The sequence below is a fragment of the Mustela erminea genome, chromosome 16 (genome assembly GCF_009829155.1).
Source record: "Mustela erminea isolate mMusErm1 chromosome 16, mMusErm1.Pri, whole genome shotgun sequence".
Classification (NCBI taxonomy): domain Eukaryota; kingdom Metazoa; phylum Chordata; class Mammalia; order Carnivora; family Mustelidae; genus Mustela; species Mustela erminea.
The window spans coordinates 32,691,090-32,702,419 of record NC_045629.1 but is presented as its reverse complement, the minus strand read 5'-3'; positions in this window follow the sequence as shown (position 1 = coordinate 32,702,419).

Here is an 11,330-nt window from a genome sequence, read left to right as displayed (position 1 = left end):
TTAAAAATAAAATAAAATTTTAAATATAGCTAGTATACACAAATTTGGAAGCAAACTGATGCTTAGAAATCACACAGATCTCTTAGGAGGAAAGAGGGGTATGCAGGTGTTCTAAGAAGAAACCAACTAGCCACAAGCATTCAGGGTGCCCTGGGTACCATTGAGCACATTTTAGGCAGAAGATGCAGAACTTCAGCAGGTCAGTTATGAATTGATCACCAGGACCTACCTTCCCTCCTCTATAATCCAGTCTCCCACAGCAACCATGGTTTTCTTTTTGAAAAACATAAATCACAACATGTTTTTTCTCTCCTTAAAAACTTTCAAAAGTTTCCCATCATGTTTAATATTACAACATTCAGACTTCATTACATGACGTTCCAATATGGTTTCATTCTGCCAATTACTGTCCTTAATGGCAGCACACATGGCCCCTTTTCTGTTCCTTGAGTCTAGTAAGGTCGTCTTCCTGACCTGGCCTGTTTAGAATGCTCCTCCCAGAATCCTGGCAGGCTCTTCTCTTAAATCATAGGTTAAATATTACCTCTGAGGGCAACCGCAAGCGGTATTCAAAACAATCACCTCCATCTTAGAGTTTTGTTGTGGTTTTTTTTTTTTTAAGTCTTTATTCATTTATTTTAGAAAGAGAGCACAACAGGAGGAGGGAAGGGGAGAGAATCCCAAGAGAACGCAGTACTGAGCACTGAGTCCCAGGTGGGACTCATCTCACAACCCTGAGATCATGACCTGAGTGGAAACCAGGAGTTGGTCACTTAACCAACTGAGCAACCCAGGCACCCCTTAGATTTCCTAGTTACTTTTTTACTGTCTGCTTCACCTGTGTACTTCCCCAGTGCATCCCCAAAAAAGCAAGGCTTTTTTCTTTTTTTTCCCTCTAAGCCTTGCTCTCTCCCCCATCACCACCAAGCTTAGGAGAAGATCTGGCACATAAGAAGGGCTCAAAAATACTTAATGATTAAGATAGAAGCCTGAATTATGGAAATATTAGAGAAAACATAGATATTTGAAATAAAATTGAGTCTTGGGAATTGATACTCTCTGGGTAGATTGATATGCTAGCACCTGAGGAAGAGGGAGAAAACAGTGAAATTTAGGGAGGTGGGCGGTAGATTCAGTTTGGGACATGCTGGATTTAAAATACTATAGGCAATCCAAAGCAGTTGGATACAATTATCCAGAAATCAGGGCAGGTATTAAATATAATTGACCTGCTGAAGTTCTGCATCTTCTGCATAAAATGTGCTCAATGGTCCCCAGGGCAACCTGAATGCCTGTGGCTAGTTGCTTTCTTCTTAGAACACCTGCACACCCCTCTTTCCTCCTAAGAGAACTGTGTGATTTCTAAACATCAGTTTGCTTCCAAATTTGTATATGCTAACTATATTTAAAATTTTATTTTATTTTTATTTTATTAATAAAATTACTTGTTCTCCATATCCCTTGCCCATAATACAGGGGTCTAAAACCTGTTAAGGACTCACATTAGCAGTACTGAAATGAAGAAGACCAACAATGCAGGACTTCACGTGTACCATGGTGACAGGTGTCATGGAAATATGTCTGATGGGCCCAGGTGTCTCATTCTGTTAATTTGTTTTTCATTCCATAAGTAATTTGTCATCAGAGAAGATTATGTTTTTCTTTTTCCCGCAGAGATTTAAAAATAGCATAATATCACAAAGTTTGTCTTTTCTTATTTAATATTTAGTATTTAAAGCAAAGTTTAAGAAAAAGTAGAAAGTCAGATAATAGAATGGAAAATTTTTATTACACTAGTAATCAAAGAAATATAGTTGCCATATAGTAGTTTCACTAGAATATGGAGAAATGAAATCTGCATTGTTGGTGGAAGTATAAATTGATTTAAGAGTATTTCTGGAGCTAATTTGGCTACAGACAACAAAACCGTTAAAAATGTTTATAGCCTTCAACCTAGCATTTATGCTTCTAGAAACTTCAACTAAAGAAATATATGCAATGTGTAAAGATCTGCTCAAATGATGTGCATCACGTTGATCACAAACACTTTAACCAAAGTTTCTAGTGTTAAGGGAATTTGTTAAATATTTGTGACATAAAAAAAAGGAGACTCTTGTGTTCAATAAAGTGATGTTGCCAAGAAAATTTAAAGATGGTCATGATATACCACTAATTGAAAGAAGCCAGTTACAAAACAGAATGATCTCACTTTTTATAAGTAAAAAGTAACACATTTACACATCTGTATACAGAAAAAATACAGCAAATTGACAGCCATGGTTAATTACCTGATGGAATTATGAAGGAATTTTGTTTTCGTGGATCTCTGAATTTTCTACAAGCATGTATTACTTTGTAATTTTTTAAATTATTTTTAAATTAACAACTAACATGTCTTGCCCTACCATCTACTCTCTTGACTTGTGGCAAATTCCTCAATCTGTCTCCTGAAAGAAAAAGATAATGTGATCCCAAGTACAGCATTGTTGTGTTCTAAATGGAGTAGTTAAGTGTTAACTACAGTCTGTCGCATTGTAGGCATTCATAAATGAGCAGAAGCTGATATCCAGCCTCCTGCCCGAAATACCATCACCCACTGGCCATTCAGGAATCCATCTGGAACCTAAAATACTGAGGAAATCTTTCATTAAAAATGACTCTAGTGGACAGAATTCATTAACCATGTTATTCCATCATCTACCCTATATTTTATTTATTTTTTAAAGATTTATTTATTTTGGGGGGGGGGGGACAGAGGAAGAGGAAGAGAGAATCTCCAGCACACCCCTCCCTGAGTGCAGAGCCCAATGCAGAGCTCGATCCCACCACCCATGAGATCATGACCTGAACCAAAACCAAGAGTCAGATGCTCCACCAACTGAGCCACCCGGGGACCCCATACCCTAGATTTTAAATTTGGAAGAGTTGAATAGGCTTTATCCAGTTTACACATGGTTTATGTTCTAACCACATTCCCAAGGACTGAGTTCCAATAATGGCAGCTTATCAAACTAAACTTAAAATGCTTTTAGATTAATCTGTAAGAAATTTGTGTAATGTCTGCAATAACAAAATAGTTTTGAACTGGTAATTAAACAATAACATGGTAACTTTTCTCTAGACACATGCTTGAGGGAAACAGTTTAATTGGCGGTGAATGGTAAGTGGAGATTTCTGTAAGGAATCTAATGGGAGATTGCGAAGTGAGCCAGGCCAAGCATAGAGAGACAACACAGAAGTCTGCCAAAAAATGACAACTCTGACCACCTCGACAAAACAGGCCAACAAACAGTGCAAAAGTTTGACACTGTAAGGATATAAGTGAGGAAGGACATAGCTCCCCCCCATTCTCCCCAGCAGCTCAGGAAGAAGGCCAGCCTCCTACATGGCGGTTCCTGGGAATCACTGGCCTCCTGTGCCTTCCATGCCACCAGGCTGCAGTGGGACCCTGTCACGCCATGAAGGTCTAACTCGGGCCATATAAGGAAATTCCTTGCAGTTCTGAAACACCTGACAATTCTGTTTTTTAAGTGTCTTCTTACGTCTTGGCCTGCTTGGCCCTGGCTCATAAGAAGGAGTCTGGCACGGAACTTCTTTGTTTAGCCTAAGTCTATCAATCACCAGTTCTAATCTTGTTAATCAAAATAAGATCTGTTTTTGCCTAAAACAGAATAGTGTTTTTACTGTGGTAACTAGATAGGAATTAGAAAACAGAGGAAGGAGTGAGCATTGGTTTACACGTGTAAACAAATGGTTCTACACTTCTACTAAACACAGAAGTTCCCTGAGACAAGGACCATATTTGTTCTAACTCCTAAAACTCTTTACTGTATCTAGTGTACAACCCAGCACACAGAAAATGCCCACAGTTGGATTAATTGAAGTATGCATGTAAAAGAAGACAAAGCAACAAGAGCGCATGGGCTCAAACCCCCGCAGGCAGAAAGCTGAGCAGAGGAGTGTGCTAGATGCACGGGGCAGACAGAAGCAGCCCGGCACTCTGTCTGGGATGTCCATAATATCCATAATGTAGTATGTGTCAGACCTCTGCCCTTCAGATACTCAGCCAATGATTAATTTAATTGGGTCTTGGAGAATTTGATTGTATAATATGTGAACAACTTTATGTTCAAAAGAAGACTTCAACTGTATGTACCAAAAGAGAAATACATTTAAGAACATCTTTCATTTTTTTAAGCCAGATAATACATGAATTCCTCAATAAAAGCTGACATAGCTTACATAGATATATATTTACAATGCCTTCCTCAAAATATTTTTTTAAGAATCTATAAACAATGAATCTTGGAACACTGAAAAAAGAAAAAAATTAAATAAGTAAATAAATACACTCAAAAAAAAAAAAACTTGGGTTTTACTTTTCTGAGCATTTTGTATCTATGAAACTTTTCCTAATTTTCTCCAGTTCTTAGAGCCCCAGAACTGTCAAGTTCACTTGCTTCTTACTTCCAGTTCCAGTTAAGAATATAACTTAAAATTGAACAGACCTATGTTTGAGTTTTAGTTCTGCTTCTTACCAAGTGGGGTGGATTATTTCGCTTCTCTGAGCTTTGGTGCTCATATAAAACGATAATAACAGGGCTCACCGGTTTGGTATGCTGAAAGGAGTACCTGTGAAAGCAGGTGCCAAGTACTCAAACATTTTAGGCATTGCCCTCAGTTACCCAACGCTTTGTCATCTGTATACACGCAGGCATTTAATCAGCAGGCATCATCGGCTGCCTACTGCGTGGAAGGGCACGTGCTTGACATGCGCTGCAATGAGCAAGTCCCTTGGTGACCCAGCTCTTTGTGTGGCCTTCCTCCTGGGATGCCTGGAAGGTTAGACCCATAGTGGCTGGTATGTTCCTCCCACAGAGTATTGTCCTCCTTTGTTTTCAGTCCCTCCACCACACAGACTCTAAGCAGCCCTTGACTGTTTATGCCATAGTGCTGGGATATACATGCCAGGGGCTCAGTATATTTGTTGCACATGAATGGCTTATGACCAACCTTGAAATAACATTTTGAGGTATTTGGAACTCTTAGCTCCCAGTCAATTAATACTTTGTAGACTACTCACATGTCATATGGACCCAGGGTGATCTATTCTAACTAGGAGTACTTTAGAAATCAGCTGGTCCAAACAGCCTCAAGCACGAAGCCCCTTCGTAGAAAGTCTGCTATGCCCACAGAAGCAACAGTGGTCAGGAAGGCTCTCTGCATGGTGGTAGGGTGACAGTTTGTAGAGAGACTCAGCTTCCTTGGACCCAAATCCTAAAACTTGTATGCCTGAAAACCCATCAAGTTTTCTGCTCCAAACCTCTCATCTGGCAGATGAAGCCTCAACCCAGAAAAATTACAGGAATACAGTAAGCAAGTGGTGGAGCTTCATGGAAAGAAGTCTCTGTGGCACGCAGTATGGTGTTTCTCTCTCCTAGGTTTGGTTATATCCATAAAGGCTTCGTGAATGATGTTTCATAGCCTTATCTGTGAATTCTTCTTCTCCACAGCCAGTGAAGTGAGAGTTCTCAGTTTTGTCCCTGAGCCCAGGTTCCAGTTCTCCCTCCTGGGCTGAGGTTGACAAAGGTTGTTAATGAAGAAGGGTCACGGGTCACCCTTTCATACCAACAGCCAGGATGAAGGACTTCTGACATGAACCTAGCTACATGCATCATACCCACTTCTCCGAAGTCTTTGAAGACCGCTGCCCCTTCTGATGCCTGGAACCTCATGAGAACTGTTCCTCTGAAGTAATGGAGAGGTGAGCCCCCTCAGTCACGGCTACAGTCCTGCAGTCTTTCTGCCAATGAGCAGTGAAACACTTCCCTCTGAGGCTGCTTGTTAGAGAAGTGATCTCTCTTGTATGTATGGCTGAGCAAGGTTGCTGGGTCCTATCAATTCCGTGAGTAAACCAAGGCATCTCCTGAGGGTCAGCCCAGGCCTCACCGCCACCCTGATCCCAGCCCAGGCCTCACCGCCACCCTGATCCATCTGTCGCCCCGGGCAACGTCTCCTGACCTGTCTGCAAGATTCATTGGAGGGTGAGATGAAACAAAAGCAAGGATTCCAAACCACTGACTTTCAGTGAAACCATGTGGCCTGTCTTGTTGCCTAGTATATAAAGAACCATTTCCATTTCTAAAGTTTCAATTAATAAAATCCAAACTGCTATCAATTTCCCACAAACCGAGCAGCCTGCGGCCTATTTCAGCAGGTGCCTGGTCTTCGCCTTTCCGATGAGCCTAGAGTGCCGCCTAGTGGGAAGGATGTGTAGTAGCACTTGATCACATACTCCGTAGAGGAAATGCAGGAACAGGAACGCAACAAATTGAAAATCCCAACAGTCTCAGTACTTGACTGCTGTTTTACGGATTTGTCAGGCCTCACGGAGATCTATTTCAAGATTTATCTCGACTGACTACCTCATTTAAGAAAGTGTGTTACCTGTGTGAGGGTATTCACCTGAGCAGGTCTCGACTAACCTATATAGGATTGTATTTCATTTACCATAGAATGTTTTAGTATTTTTTTCTATTTAACTCCATAAGGAAGGAACATGAAATTGATCCATGCCTTACCCATTTTTTTTTTAATCTGAAATGCTAAAACGTCATCATCAGCTAAAAAGTCATTATGGGGACACCTGGGTGGCTGAATCAGTTAAGTGCCCTTCTTCAGTTCCGGTCATGATCCCAAGGTCCTGGAATGGAATTCGGTATCAGGCTCTGTGCTCGGTGGGGAACCTGCTTCTCCCTCTGCTTCTACTCTCTAGAAGCAGAAGAGTAGTAGTAGTAGAAACCCCTGCTTGCACTTTCTCTCTCTCTGACAAATGAATAAAATCTTAAAAATTAGTAAAAATAAAAAGCCATTATCAAATTTTAATGACATTTTTTTAAAAGATTTTATTTATTTATTTGACAGAGAGAGATTACAAGTAGGCAGAGAGGCAGGCAGAGAGAGAGAGGAGGAAGCAGGCTCCCTGCCGAGCAGAGAGCCCGATGCGGGACTCGATCCCAGGACCCTGAGATCATGACCTGAGCCGAAGGCAGCGGCTTGACCCACTGAGCCACCCAGGCGCCCTTAATGACATTTTTATTTATTCAGTTCTGTTATTTTACCTATTTAACATGGGATGCCAACTACACAACACTGATAGGTGCCTGTTTCTTCAGGTTTTTAATAATTCTGTACCCGAACTCATCCCTACATTTTCATTTTCTCATGTGCTCTTTATTCCTTTACAAAAAATTTCTCGTTTTTTATTTTTTTAACCTCAGTTTTCTGAAAGTGGTATGTCTGATTTGTTGTCACCTTATTTAAAAAGATTTTTTTCTCTTACTCCTTATCTTCCTCTTGAGGAGTTTTATAATCTGAGAGCAGTAGTGTTGTTCAAATAATTAAAAGATGGAAAGCTGCTATTTAACTAGATAAAAACAGAACATTTTCCTATACTGTGAAAACATATCACAGAAGCTAGAAAACCTCCTGGATTTTCTATATTTATCCCACTCCTTCCTCAGTTGAATTTCCGCTTACTGGAGGTTAGCATTCCTCCTCTCTTTACATCTGCAATTTTTTGACTCCAAACTCTGACTCTTCTAGAGATTATCCTTTGCTTTACAGCCCTCTAATGATCAAGTGGCTCCAAACACCTCAATTTTGATGTCCAAAGCCAAAACGATCCTTTTCTTCCCCAATTCCCACCCCAGGTCTTCTCCTTTCCTGATATTCCTTATCCCATAGAAAATGGAACAAATATATGCCAAATTATTCAAACAAGACATCAAGGAATATCTATGACTCCTTGGCCCCCTTTGACCTTCCTCTATATCCAAACCCCATTGCCATGCTCTCAGCTCATGCTGGCCTCTCAGTAACCCTAATGTCCCACAGAGTGACTTTTTTTTTTTAAGATTTTATTTATTTGAGAGAGGATGAGAGAGAGCATGAGAGGGAGTTGGGTCAGAGGAAGAAGCAAGAGGAAGCAAGAAGAAGAAGACTCCCATTGAGTAGGGAGCCCAATGCGGGACTCAATTCTGGGACTGCAGGATCATGACCTGAGCCAAAGACAGTTGCTTAGACTGTCTTAGACAACTGAGCCACCCATCTGCCGTGAGCATGTAACTCTTGATCTCAGGGTCATGAGTTTGAGCCCCAGGTTGGGTGTAAAGATTACAAAATAAATAAATAAATAAACTTTTAAAAAAGAAAATGATCCTGGGTCTTCAGGAAGTGACCACATCACACATTTAGCTTCCCTGCACTTTAAAATCTGCTGTGGGTAACTTCAAGCACCACAGCCGTCTGAAGCCTGTGGCTACAGCAGCGCTCTAGATCCTATCAACAAACATTATCAGGTAAAACAGCTCAAAATCCTTTTTAACTTTAATTTTAAGATATGATCCTGAACTCTTCCATCTTAACTAAGAACTAAGCTACAGAAGGGCTAACTTTTCAAATAGGAACTTAGGGGAACATTCTTACAAGTATTTGGACTGTCATTGGCTTTATCTTTTTGGCTGAAGTTTGCTTTCTTTCTCTGAAAAAAGGAGTGTTCTTTTTAAGAAACTATCAGATAAAAAAAATAATAAATAGATAAATAAGTTTCAAGAATGCTATCTGGCTCAGTTTCCTAGGAGCTCCTTGAAAAATTGTAGACTTGTGCGATTTTTCATTATCTAAATTAAAATAAACTTCTAGGAGAAATACCAGTAAAGATTCTAATGTTCTACGCTGAAGTGCTCACCCCCCTTCACACTCTGGCTCTCTGCTGCCCTCTACAGCCAAGGAAAGGCAAGGAATGGTCCCTTAGGTTCTACTACTGGCTCAGAACTATTTCCTCAAGGATTTTATGCCTGTGTGTGCCATCCTGTGAGGGAAGGGCTAGTATCAGCAGAGATGTAGGGAAGAGGTTGATGAGATAGGTATTAAACTAAAGGTTACCTAAATTCAAATTCTTAATTTTAATTTAGCAATTGTGTGGCCTCAGGAAGTTGCTTAATGTCTTTGAGCCCCTTTCAATCTATTAATGGCTACTCATTTTATTACCTACTATATTAAAACCTATTTCATAACCATGTTTTACAAACTAAATAAAATATTAAATAAGACCCTTTGCACTTATTTGGCATGTGGATAGCATATGACAGATGGTGAGATTTGTTATTTAAGATACCTCTGTCGCTCTGAGAATTGACAAGAGCATGAAGAAAGCATTCGTTAAGCATTAACTTTGTGCCAAGTACTGCACTGGCTTTACACTCATATTCCCATTTAATTCTTATGACAATCTGATGAGATTAAGGTAGTATTCCTATTATTTCATGAAAGAATTTCAGCCTCAGAAAGATTAAGAAACTTTCCGAAGTTCACACTGCTAGACTGTGACCTACCTAAGAGCAGGATCTGTATCTTGTTTAAATTCCCATCATCTGTCATTGAGTAGTCTTTGGTGAATGAACACAAGAACAAATGGATGAATGAATTGGGCAACATATAAATGAAATATAAGCCTTTTTTTCCCCAGGTAGTGCAGACTTTACACATGTCACACTCAAAGAAACAAGTCTTAGTGAAATATTAAGAAATCATGTAGATTGTTAGTATGGATTCATAAAATGTACAAAGTGTTACACACCACTTTATGCTAAATATGTAATTTACACAATGCATTTCAGTTCCAAATGTTTCAGGAAATCTGTGGCCAATTATTAGCTGACCACTACATGGGATAGAGACTTCAAGGGACACACACATCTAAGAATACAGACTTCATAAAATTAGCTCAGAAAAGTAATTAAACAAGTACAAAAATTAACTCACAACAAACACTGAGTGGATTATACTATTCAAATATATAATATTCGAAATGTCCTGTTTTCAACAAAAAATTATGACACACACAAAGAAACAAAAAAGTATGGTCCACACACAGGAAAAGAAAAACAAACCCACAAGAGTATAGAATAGAAGCTATGCTTTAAAAAGCCCAGATGTTAAACTTACTAGACGGAGACTTTAAATTTGCTATTTTAAATATGCTCAAAGAGCTAAAACAAACAATTTCTAAAGAACTAAAGGAAATGATTAAACTCTCCAATTCAAAGGGAGAGATTGCTGAATAGAGTTTTGAAAGACATGCTGCCTACAAAAAACTCACTTTAGATTCAAGCATAGATATAGACTGAGAATTAAAAGATGAAAAAAGATATTTCATGCAAACTATAACCAAAAGAGATCTGGAGTAGCTATATTAATATCAAACAAAGTGAGCTGTAACACAAAGATGTCAATACTGAAGAGATGGCAGAAAAACCAGAGGAAATCTCTAACTTGTACTTGACTGGAGCTTGGGCTAGAGCGCATGGCAAGAGATAGACATCATGACAGGACCATGCTTTATTAAACTCTGGGTGTGTGTGCCTGCAGGAATCTTCCTCACAGATTTCCTCTACTCAGTAAGACTACTAAGCTTTCCCTGCTAAGGCAGTAAGCGGGGGGTGGAGGGGCTCAGAGGAGGGGGCACCAGAAGTGTTCACTTCATTTGTCATTTGTCTCGCTCTCAGGAATCACAATCTAGTGCTGCCTATTGTCCTTACTTCATGTATTTTGTCCAGTTGTCTAGTTGTTTGAGGGTGGGAAGTAAATCCACTTCCTGTTATTGCTCACGGCCCAAAAGATGTAAAAAGTTCATAGTTATTCATTTAGTAAATATTAATTGAAGACCTACTGTATATGAGGGACTGTGCTGAGTCCTGGGAGACACTATTGAACCGGAAGAGGTAGCGTTCATGCCCTCCCGGTTACCCAGCCCAGCAGGGAAGAACAAAAATAGTTAAGTAAACAATCAAGCAATATAAACCCTGATAGGTGATTAGAGAGAGAGCATAGTGCTGTGAAAGCATATAACAGGGAGACTTGATTTAATCTGGAATCAAGAAGAGTTTCCCAAAATAAAGAACATTTTAACTAAGATTTATGGAATGAGTAAGATTTGGTGTCTGTGTGTGGATAGCAGGAAGACTGCTAAGAACAGCAGATGCAAAAGGCCTGTGGCAGGATGGACCGATTAGAGATCAAATCCAACACTTAAAAGTTCCCAGTGAAGAAACAGAGGTTCAGAATTTATGACATGGCTGATCATACTGCATTAGCAGCAGAGCAGAGGCTGGAATCCAGGACTCTCACCTCCAGCTCTTGTGTTCTTTCCATTCCACTATGTAGCCTAGCAAAAGTAGGGAACACTAGAACGTCTTATATAAGGACATCTGTCACTCTGTGGTCCATGACATATGAGCAATACATAATTTTGTCATTTATTTTCATTT